The 12,888-nt window shown below is 38.1% G+C and overlaps 1 protein-coding gene across 4 annotated transcripts in view; it reads right to left on the bottom strand.

The window, feature by feature from the left end:
* The window catches only part of LOC106873471 (DNA polymerase alpha subunit B), a 51,178-nt gene that overhangs the window by 35,977 nt on the left and 2,313 nt on the right, over positions 1 to 12,888 (bottom strand). The window lies entirely within an intron of this gene.

The following is a 12,888-nucleotide window of genomic DNA, read 5'->3' as shown; positions in this document are numbered from 1 at the left end:
GTAAACTACTTACCACACAGCCACTCCTATTCATATTTTTCTGAGAACTTTCTGTGTCAGCCCTCTCTTTGCTTATCTTTGTTTCTAAGGCATCCAGCCTTAGAAACCATGCCTAAAATGAAGACTGTAGCCTGGTGCAGCCTTCCAGCTTGTCATTGTCGAACCATCCAATCCATGCCAGCATGGAAAATGGACGTTTAAACAATGATGATGATGATGGTGATGACGATAGTGGAGGCAGCAATGATGACAATGATGACAACAACGACCCAGAAGGATGAAAGTGACAACTGACCTTGGCCTGATTTGAACTCAGCACAAGAAGAAAAATGTATCTTCAATCATATTTTAAGAGAAAAAAACGTAACGAAAGCCTTCAGCTCTGTTTCTCATCTTTTGTTCATGTCAAAAGTAAAGCAAGTAATATATACCAAAGGCTGCTACTTTGCTCTCATGGAACCAAAGTCTGACTTTTTACTTGTTTATATATTTCAAATTTGTTTGTAAATAAAAACAAAAAAACAATTTTAATGAGACTTTAACGAAGACATTGTTTAAATTATTATTGGAAATATGACTTCAAATTGACAAAATTTTTGTATGGTGTCTAAATCATTGTGAATGATAAACCATAGGGTTGAAAGAAACACTCTGATACAACATCAGTAGTAGTAGTAGTAATAGTAGTAGTAGTAGTAGTAGTAGTAGTAGTAGTAGTAGTAGTAGTAGTAGTAGTAGTAGTAGTAGTAGTAGTAGTAGTAGTAGTAGTGGTGGTGGTGGTGGTGGTGGTGGTGGTGGTGGTGGTGGTGGTAGTAGTAGTAGTATTAGTAGTAGTTAAATGTTCCAGTCTTTTCTAAGCTGAAAGAGAAGGGGCAGTACCCAAGAAATTTTCAACTACCCACTTTCTCCCTACTCGTCTGGTTGTTTTAATTTGAACAGCAGCATATTGATTTATATGGATGGGGTATCAATACAAGAAATATTTGAAGCTTGCAGCATTGGGAAAGAATGCTTGAATGAAGCAGTATATATAGTATCAGATAAATTTGGGGTTTTTTCTTTTTTCTATAGGGCACTCCATTATCATGTCTGAAAAGAGGGAAAAAATCTATTCAGATTTCAAAAAGAGAAACAAAAGTTGTAGAGGAAGAACAGAGCTACAAAACAAAACAAAAGAACACTAAAAACATTATGATATAAATATTTTTCATATTAATTCAAATGGAAAAATATAAACAAACAAATTGATCTGACAACCCAATATTTACTGCTGCATCTATGGTGCAAGGAGTACAGCAAGGATGACAAATAGAGGAAAGGCAGGCACATCTGATAGGAGCAATGGATAAAGTTATGTAGTTTACTAATTCAAAAGAGCAGATGCTGTTGAGGCAGTAGTAATAAAAGTGGTTAGAGAGAGGAAACAGCACATTTTGCAAGCATAGTGGTTATGATGTGTTGGTGAGTGAGTCTGTATCAATAACACACTCAGCCTTCTTTTAAAAGTGCCCTAAGGTATTTGTATATGTAGCAACAACACTGTTCCAGATATATGAACAGTACTCTAAAATGGGTCAGGCTTGAGCAGTGGTGAGAGGAGCAGCAACTGATCAGAGCTGAAATATTTTCTCATCCTCCCTGGAGAAGACATGAATATTGACTGTAACTAACCTTACTTCTTTTTAATCCATTTATCTAAAATATACTGGATATATATTCTCTTGAACTGATATATTTCTGATTGCATTTCACTTTGATAAATATTCAGTGAACTTACAGACCATTTATAGAAGATTTCCTTCAAATATTTTCTTTATTTCTCATAATCAATTGGTGCTATACTCTTAAATATACATGTTCAACCAGTTTACCTTTGACATTTTGTCGAAAATTCATGACATGAGTTCATGTGAAAGAAATATTGTGCACATTTGTCATTCACTCATTGAAGACAATAGACAGAATTAGAAAGCTGAAACATCACCAGATCAACAGTCATAATATCCTACCCTACATTGTTTTGAATAAAACAAATTAATTATTTCTACAAGTGGTTGGTTGTTCATCCGCTTTCAATGATATTCTATTTTAATAACATTTGTAAAATAATAAATATTATTGTTTAGTTTGGGTGTGCAGGATAACAGCAATGACCTTTACAGACCCTTCCAGACTTATGAGGTTGTGGTCATTGATGAGGTCAATATGACAGATTTTTTTTTATCTTTTATCTTTTATTTGTTTCAGTCATTTAAACTGCAGCCACATTGGGGCACTGCTTTGAAGAATTTTAGCCGAATGCATCGACCCCAGTACTTGTTTTTTTAAGCCTGGCGCTTATTCTATCAGCTTCTTTTGTTGAATCACTAAGTTACGGGTCCATATACACACCAACATCAGTTAAGCAGTGGTAGGGGACAAACACACACACACACAAATATATATACAATGGGTATCTTTCAATTTCTGTCTACCAAATCCACTTTAGTCTGCCCAAGGTTATAGCAGAAGACACTTGCCCAAGGTACCATGCAGTGGGACTGAACTAGGATTCATGTGGTTGGGAAGCAAACTGCTTACCACACTACCACACCGGTGCCTATGTGCAGTTTGTTTTTCAAAATTTTCTATACTTTATATTAAGAGGATTTCATTGAAGTATCTTCGTGTGATTACACTTATGTTTGCTAGAGTTAAAAATCCCATATTGCTTAGTATTGTGTACCTTTTCGCCCCCATAAGCAAGCAGTTTGAGAAGTAGGGGTTGATTAAATACTGAGCTTGAGAAAACCTATCAAGCCAAGTGAGATCATAGTTGTGGCCGATGCTGGTGTTATGTAACTGGCACTTGTGTCGGTGGCTTGTAAAAGCACCCTCTACACTCTTGGAGTGGTTGGCATTAGGAAGGACATTCAGCTGTAGAAACCATGCGAAATCAAATTGAAAACTGGTACAGCTCCCCAGCTTGCCAGTTTTCAGTGAAACTGTCCAACCCATGCCAGCATGGAAAACAGATGTTAAATGCTAATGATGATGACGACAACGACGACGATGATGATGATGATGATGGATGATGCATTGAAATAAGAATTTGAGTAATGTTTTGGACATGAAGGTGGTACTCCAGTATGGTCACTGATTAATGACTAAAACCAGTAGAAATAAAATAAAATACACTGTCCCCAAATATGTTCTTCGTATGGAGTGAAAGCTAAGATTTAATAAAATGAATTGTTCCTCAACTGCTTGTTTAACCATTAGCTTAATCAGCCATATATTTAAATTTTATTTTTATTAACCCATTACCTACCAGTGATCTCATATGAGATCACTTAAAAATTACAAATTTCGTAATTATCTGTCAATATTTACACATATCTAACCTTTTTGCTATATCTACTAGGTATATTTCTCTGATATTCAAATGAGGTTTGCTAATTTTTCACCCAATATAATCAAGCTCCAGTGTCTGCTTTGGCATGATTTCTATGGCTAGATACCTTTTCTAATGTCAGCTACATTACAGAGGACAAAGGGTACTTTGTCAATCATCTCTCCCATGATTTGTCAATCATCTCTTCTACCAACATCCTTTCAATGTCCGGCATCTGCTGCAGATGTACAGAAATACAATTGGGGAAGCCAGTTACAAAAGCCAGCTCCACCATCCACTCCATCACTGCTCCAGTAAACCCTGCTATGCCCACCAACCTCCTAATCTTGCTCACATAATTGTCTATCTGCTTGTCAGTCCATCTCACTCTCCCAAGCCTGCTGTAGGCTTTAAAAGTCCCCCTCTGTGTACGTGTCCTTCAGCCACTCTTCAATTTTTCTGCTTTCTCTTGGTCCACTTCATCCATCTCCAGGTAGAGAATCAGTGCACTGCCTTCTAAGTACAATAGTATAAAGCTAGCCACATCTATTCCCTGCAGCTTCGCCACGAATCTCACCTTCTTTATTCAGATCACCACATTGCCTTCCCCAGTGAATGGTCTCACCCCATTACAACCAATTCTGAATTTTGTAGCCATTGCAAAAATAAACAAGGAAGAACAAGAGCAACAGAAAAATATTTTTAAAATCCACTTCTTGGGCGTATCCTCACAGCTGGTGACAACATGCTGAAATAGCTTGTGGTTTGAAGGCACGTAAATCAAGTCGTTCTTACTTCAACATGCAATCAGGTATGTCAGGCAGATTGTTCAATTGTTAATGTGTTGTCATGACCTGTCTTTGCCACGTCTAGCCTCTGTTGCCAATAGCATGAAAAAGAGGGAAACTTTTCTTCACACTCGCTGACATGATGTCATCTCTCCCCACTTCCAGTTTTCCTTCTACCACAAACATAATGAAATAATTTTGTCCTTATTAAGCTCTGTTTAGAATAAATTAACATGAACTTTATCAGACCAAGGGCAGTCTTGAGCAGGCTGGTACCTAAAGAGTTAAAGTTTTTCAACCTATTATATATATGCATGTGAGACCCTACCTTATTTTTAATCTCTAGTTTGCCTGACTGCACAAAAAACAGGTTCCACTTCTACTTCATGGTTGAGCGGTTAGTAGAAGCAAAGAAATCCCCATTATTAATTAATAATAAAAGAGAAGTAAGGCAGTGAGCTGTGACAAAATGCTTAGTGGAATTTCATCTGTCTTTACGTTCTGAGTTCAAATTCTGCTAAGGTCAACTTTGCCTTTCATCCTTTTAGAATTGATAAAATGGGTACCAGTTAGACACTGGGGTAGATAAAATAGGTACCAGTTGAGAATAGATGCAAGCGCTAATTTATAAAAACATGTGACATATTAATAAAAATCTGTTAATGTACAACCATCCAGATATCTGAGTACCTTATTATTTTTACTAATATATATGTATATATGGAGGCGCAATGGCCCAGTGGTCAGGGCAGCAGACTTGCAGTCATAGGATCGCGGTTTTGATTCCCAGACCGGGCGTTGTGAGTGTTTATTGAGCGAAAACACCTAAAGCTCCACGAGGCTCCGGCAAGGGATGGTGGCGAACCCTGCTGTACTCTTCCACCACAACTTACTCTCACTCTTACTTCCTGTTTCTGTTGTGCCTGTAATTCAAAGGGTCAGCCTTGTCACACTGTGTCACACTGAATATCCCCGAGAACTACGTTAAGGGTACATGTGTCTGTGGATTGCTCGGCCACTTGCACATTAATTTCACGAGCAGGCTGTTCCGTTGATCAGATCAACTGGAACCCTTGACGTAAACGACGGAGTGCCAACAACAACAACATATGTATATATATATATATATATATATATATGTATATATAATATAATATAGGATAAAATCTTTATAAGAATTTATCAAGTAGTCAGCATGAAAAAACCCCATAAGGAAAAACCCCATCGTTTTTTTCCATAAATATATATAATTTATATAAGGTTAATTTTTGAAAGTTGCATTCCCTCGCTTTCGGTAAATATGTGCTTATTTTTTGGTAGTTTTGACTTATTTAGTCCCTCTAAGCGTGAGGCATTACTATATAGTAAATGCCCTTATATAAATTATATATGTATATATATGCATAGGTCTTTTTATATTTTTTTTTGCTATTTTCATTTTAGTTCTGGATTTCATCATACACACACACACTCACACACATGTCATATGCATACACTCCCATGTGTATGTATTAATATATACCTTTATTTGTTATGTTGTTTTACCACTCTATCAGGTGACATGGACTGTTTTATTTCCCTCTCTATTTCTCATCCATTCATATTGTCAGTGAGTTACTAAGTGAGTCACACAGTCACACAGTCTGACAGTCAGGCTGCTCATTCATATTTTCTCTATTCATTCCTTTACTTGTTTAGCTTTACAAATACATTCTTTTGCATATCTTTATATAAAAATAAATATCTATCTAGGTGCAGGAGTGGCTGTGTGGTAAGTAGCTTGCTTACCAACCACATGGTTCCGGGTTCAAGTCCTGCTGCGTGGCACATTGGGCAAGTGTCTTCTACTATAGCCTTGGGCCGACCAAAGCCTTGTAAGTGGATTTGGTAGACGGAAACTGAAAGAAGCCCGTCGTATATATGTATATACATATGTATGTGTGTGTGTATATGTTTGTGTGTGTGTATATGTTTGTGTGTCTGTGTTTGTCCCTCCCACCCCCCAATATAGCTTGACAACCGATGCTGGTGTGTTTACGTCCCCGTAACTTAGCGGTTCGACAAGAGAGACCAATAGAATATATACTAGGCTTACAAAGAATAAGTCTTGGGGTCGATTTGCTCGACTAAATGCGGTGCTCCAGCATGGCTGCAGTCACATGACTGAAACAAATAAAAGAATAAAAGAATGTAAAAAATAGCAATTCAGTGAAGGAGAAATAGTAAGAGTAATAGCCATGACTGAAAGGGAGTGAGAGAAAGTAATAGCAATGAGAGAGAGGAAGTGGCAAAGAGAGTGCTGTATATTTTCTACCATAACAATCTACTATAATAATACCCTTGTGTATTTCTCTGTCACAATCTATGAATGAGAAGGGAAGGGGTGATCCACCGATGGAAGTGGGATGGTAAAACAACAGGGCTTCAACTCTGTGTGAGTATATGGGTGTGCCTGTAAAAGGGAGGAATGTGAATGTTTGTGTGTATGTGTATGTGTGTGTTTGTGTAAAATATATTTATACATTTGCGTGAATGTATATGTGTTTGTGTATATTTATTTAGAAACATACATAGAAAATAGAATTACAGATACATGTGCTTTTACACATACATATCATCATCATCGTTTAACGTCCGCTTTCCATGCTAACATGGGTTGGACGATTTGACTGAGGACTGATGAGCCAGATGGCTACACCAGGCTCCAATCTGATTTGGCAGAGTTTCTACGGCTGGATGCCCTTCCTAACGCCAACCACTTCGAGAGTGTAGTGGGCGCTTTTACGTGCCACTGGCACAAAGGCCAGTCAGGCGGTACTGGCAACGGCCACGCTCAAAAAGGTGTTTTTTACGTGCCACCTGCACGGGAGCCAGTCCAGCGGCACTGGCAATGACCTCGCTTGAATGATTTTCTAACGTGCTACCAGCACAAGTGCTAGAAGGCGATATATATATATATATAAACAGACACACTTAAAAAGGAAGGGAGCAAATTGTGATAAAGTTCACTACAGATGGTGCTACACATACATATAAATGTATACATATGCACACACGCACACACACACACACACACACACTCACATAGTGCTGAAGAACCGTTTGATTTTATTTTCACCTTTTTGTACCCATTTTTATATATAAAATACTACAATTAGCTGTCATTTTTGATGGCACGGGGTCACCTAGTTCTAAGTAATGATAATGAACCATGCCAGCATGGAAAGCAGACGTTAAATGATGACGACGATGATGATGATGATGATGATGATCTAGTCATAACAATGTCATTGCATATCCGAGGGAAAAACCCCGGTCAATGCTTATCTGACATATATTTTATAGATTAGTCAGAGAAGGAAAAACAGCGCACATGATAAAAGTATTCTTTTTCACAAGATTGGAGAAGAGGGTGGAAGAGGAGAATGTTATGTGTCATCGGTTTTAAATTTTGACACAGGTCTGGCAATTTCAGTGTGTGAGGGTAAATCAATTATCCCAACCCCAGGGCTCAGCTGGTACTCATTTTATCCATCCCCAAAAAGAATGAAAGGCAAAGTCAACCTTGGCAGAATTTGAACTCAGAATGTAAATACAAATCAAATGCTGCTAAGCATTTTGCCTGGCATGCTAATGTTTCAGCCAACTCGCTGTCATAGAATGTTACACTTTTACTTGTTTCAGTCATTTGACTGTGGCCATGCTGGAGCACCGCCTTTAGTCGAGCAAATCAACCCCAGGACTCATTCTTTGTAAGCCTAGTACTTATTCTATTGGTCTCTTTTGCCGAACCACTAAGTTACGGGGACGTAAACACACCAGCATCAGTTGTCAAGTGATGTTGTGGGGACAAACACAGACACACAAACATATACACACACATACATATATATATATATACATATATACGACGGGCTTCTTTCAGTTTCCGTCTACCAAATCCACTCACAAGGCTTTGGTCGGCCTGAGGCTATAGTAGAAGACACTTGCCCAAGGTGCCACACAGTGGGACTGAACCCGGAACCATGTCGTTGGTAAACAAGCTACTTACCACACAGCCACTCCTGCGCCTGTAATATTAGTTTCAAATTTTGGCACAAGGCCAGCAATTTCAGCCGGTGGGGTTAAGTTGATTATATTGACCCCGGTGCTCAAATGGTACTTATTTATCAACCCTGAAAGGATGAAAGGTAAAGTCAACCTTGGTAGGATTTGAACTCTGGACATAGAGGTGGACAAAATACCACTAAGCATTTTGCCTGGCATGTTGATGATTCTCCTAACTTGCTGCCTTAGAATGTTGTGAAATATTGTACATAAGTAAGCAATAAAATTAAGCATATTTCCCAAAACCAGCATGTTTATCATCATCATCATTGTCATTTAATATCCACTTTTCATGCTGGCATGCGTTGGACCTGTGAATTAATTAATTAAACTAATACGTTAACTTATTTAGTATTGAGGACATTAGAAAATTGATTAGAATTTATCATCTCTCAATGTATGGTGGCATATGGCCTAGTGGTTAGAGCAGTGGACTTGTGGTCGAGGGATTGTGGGTTCAAATCTCAGACTGGGTGATGTGTGTGTTTATGAGCGAAACGCCTAGGCTCCATGTGATTCTGGCAGAAAGTAATGGCGAACTTCTACTGATTCTTTCTCCACAACTTTCTCTCACTCTTTCCTCCTGCATCAAGCAGCTCACCTGTGACGGACCGGCATCTTGTCCAGGTGGGAAACCTATGCGCTGATGAAACTGGAAAACAGCCCTTATGAGGCAGGCATGGCTCAAGAAGGAACAAACAACCACCACAACAGCCCTTAATGTCCACTTTTCAATGCTTAGATGGGTCAGACAGAATAGAATTTGTTGAGGCAGATTTTCTATGGCCAGTTGACCCTCCTGTAACCAGCCCTTACTTGTTTCTAAGCAAGGTAATATTTCTCCATGGCCAGACATGGTTTTCACAGAATACTGTAAATGAACAACATCACTTGTATGGCAGTGAGGCTCATTTTCAACCATCGCATGATGTCTAGACAAGGACACACACACATGCACAATGGACTCCTTTCTCTTTCTATCTACTGACAGGGCTCCTTTCACTTTCTATCCACTTACAGGGCTTGGATCAAGCCCTGTAAGTAGAAGACACTTGCCCAAAGAACCATGTAATGTGACCAAACCCAAGATCACATGGTTGGGAAGCAAGTTTCTTAACCACACAGCCACACCTACATTGAGAAAAAGGCATTAGATCAATGACTAATGTTTTAATAGTTGTTGATCTAATGCCTTTTTTTTTCTCATTGTGTGAGTGTGTGTGTGTGTGTGTGTGTGTGTGCGTGTGTGCCTATGTATACATTTATATGTATGAGTAGTACAGTCTGTAGTGAAATTTGTCACAACTTGCTTCCTTCCTTTTTAAGTGTGTATGTTTATATATATATATATATGTGTGTGTGTGTGTGTGTGTGTGTGTGTGTATGTGTAAAAGCACATGTCTGTAATTCTATTTTCTATGTATCTTTCTAAATAAATATACACAAACACATATACATATACGCAAATATATAAATATATTTTAGACAAACACACAAACATTCACATTCCTCCCTTTTACCGGCACATAGAGTTGAAGCGCTGTTTGATTTTTGTTTTACCATTGACTTTTCCCCATCCCACTTCCATCAGTGGATCACCCCTTCCTTTACCATTCATACAAGTAACAGAGATAACTCTGGACATCTTTCTGTATTATTAGACCTCTGCAATAAAGTATCACAGATTAGATGTCTAATTGACTTTGACTATATTCGAAATCAGAATAATGAGCTTACACAGAGTTTGTGATTGAATTTGGTAGGCGGAAGTAACTGTCGTGTGTGTACATGTGTGTATAAGTGCTTGTGCCTCCTAACAGAGTGTTTATTCACTGCTGAGTTTGTATATATCTCCAAAATTCTAGAATATCAAAAGGAAAACGAAGACAAAGACATTTGTATCAAATTGTGACGCTTAATAAGAGTTATTAATTCAATTGTCATCCATGATTTGAGTGTTATTAGTCATTTTAACAAATACAATCAACTCATATACAACATGAATGATTAAGAGAAGCACTTAAATATATGGAAGGATAAGTTGAGAGTATCAACAAATGATTACTGTCTCATACATTGCTTGATATGCCAATATAATCTTGTCCAAGTAACACTTGGGTACAAGCAGGGGTGGACTGAGAGTATTAAGGGCCCTCGGGCATAACTGTTTACCAAGCCCCTTAGTGTTGATATCAGTAGAGTTAACATGTAGAGTGTGGGCCCCTCAGAGCTCCAGGCCCTCGGGCAGTGCCCAATTGACCGATAGCTCAGTCCACCCCGGGGTACAAATATATGAAGCCCAATATACCCATCATGACTACCTGTGTGTGACATGGTGATTTCATGTTAAGATAAACAATACATGACCTTGCAGGTAGGGCCCAGTTAGAATTTTCTTCAGGATGAGTAGCCCATCTCACTCAAAAGGCCCTGAATAAGGGTTATTTAAGGATGTTGAATGAAACACCCATGCTTCCAGAGGTGAATAATTTAAACCCTGAGAATTCCTCTCACCACATGGCTATGATGCTCCCCAACTACTTCTGCTCATGATCAGAGATGCGCATATTGTCAGCCACCAAAGAACATGCTCAACTGGTTATGGTCAAACAACTGACATGAAAATCTGTGATATTAAGCAGAATATTTGCTGTAGCTCGTCTTTTTACACACTGACAAACCATGTACATGATAACACTTCTAATCATTATTATTATTGTTGTTGTTATTATTATGGCGGTGAGCTGGCAGAATCGTTAACACACACTGGGTGAAATGCTTAGTAGTATTTCATTTATGTTCACAATCTGAGTTCAAAATCTGCCGAGGTCAACTTTGCTTTTCAAGCTTTTAGGGTTGATAAATTTAGAACCTGTGAAACACTGGGGTCAACATAATTGACAAGCCCCCTTCCCCAAAATGCCAAAATTTGAAACCATTATCATTATTATTAAGGCTGCAAGCTGGCAGAATCATTAGCATGCTGGGTAAAATGCTTAGCGGCATTTTGTACATCTTTATGTTCTGAATTCAAATTCTGCCAAGGTCAACTTTGCCTTTCATCTTTTCAGGGTTGATGAATTAAGTACTAGTTAAACACTGGGGTTGATGTAATCGGCTTGCACCCTCCCTCAAGATTTCAGGTCATGTGCTCATAATGGAAAGGATTATTATTATTATTGAGGTGGTGAGCTGGCAGAATCGTTAGCACACCAAACGGAATGTCATTCATCTTTATATTCAGAGTTCAAATCCTGCTGGAATCCACTTTGCCTTTCATGCTTTTGGGATTGATAAAATAAGTATGAGTTGAACACTGGAGTTGATGTAAACAACTTAGCCCCACCCCTGAAACTGCAGACCTTGTGCCAAAATTTGAAACTATTATTATTATTATTGAGTGAGAGAGCAGTGCATACCATCAAAGTGACACTGGGATAAAATACATGAAGCCCAATATACCCATTGTGACTACCTGTCTGATAATGGTACACCAGGCATCACAACCATATGTGCACGGCATGGTGATCTCATATCAAGATAAACAGCGCATGACCTTGCAGGAGGGGCCCAGTTAGAATTTTCTTCAGGTTGAGTAGCCCATCCCGCTCAAAAGGTCCCCGGAAAACAGTTGTTTGAAGATGTTAAACGACATACTCATGTTTCCAGAAATGAATTATCCAAACCCCTAAGAATTCCTCTAAGCACATGGCTATTATTATTGCTGTTATTATTATTATTATTATTATTTTATTATCATTGTTAAGGAAGTCATGTAACATGAGATTGATTTTTCAAATACTTTTTAAAATAGAGACAATATACTAATTAATCTCTAATTCTCAATTGTACATTTGTTTTCTTTCTTGTATATTAGAATTTTTACCCATTTTTCATCCAATCACTTTATGGAAAAACAAATGTTAATAATGTTAGTTTTACTTCTGTTATTGCCATAGTTATTTTTCTATTTATGTCATCTATTTCTAGAGATTTTAATGTGATTTCTGCCATTAAATGGTTTGAATAAAGACTTATGGCTCAGCTGTGTGGAAATAGGAGCAGGAGTGTCTGTGTGGTGAAGGATCTTGCTTCCTAACCATGTGACCTGGGGTTCAGCCCCATTGTGTGGTACCTTGGGCAAGGTCTTCTACTATGGCTTCAGGACTACCAAAGCCTTGTTAGTGGATTTTGATAGACAGAAACTGAAAGAAGCTCATTGTATACATACATACATACATATCAAGATTACAAGTTCAGGTTTATATCTGTAATTATTGAGGCCGTGGGATATGTAACACACTGCCTAAATACCAATCTTGAGGAATTAGGCTTCTCAAAACCAGAAAGGAGAAAGCTAATTCGAAGGCTACAGATCTAATCTATCACTGGAACTGTAAAAATCTGTAAAACTTTCCAGAAGTTTATCATTTGAGTATATATGAGCATGTCTGGATATGCAACACTATGCATGAGAATACATACATAAAACATACAAATCTGCACATACATACATACAAAAATACCCTATTGTTGATGTTGAAATTCCAATGAAGGAACCTTGGATCTAGGTTAGAAACCAGTTCTTTCTCTATTGGCAAGAAATCTTGAAATAAACTA

The sequence above is a fragment of the Octopus bimaculoides genome, chromosome 1 (genome assembly GCF_001194135.2).
Source record: "Octopus bimaculoides isolate UCB-OBI-ISO-001 chromosome 1, ASM119413v2, whole genome shotgun sequence".
In the NCBI taxonomy this organism is placed as follows: Eukaryota; Metazoa; Mollusca; class Cephalopoda; order Octopoda; family Octopodidae; genus Octopus; species Octopus bimaculoides.
This window is presented reverse-complemented; position numbering and strand designations above follow the sequence as displayed.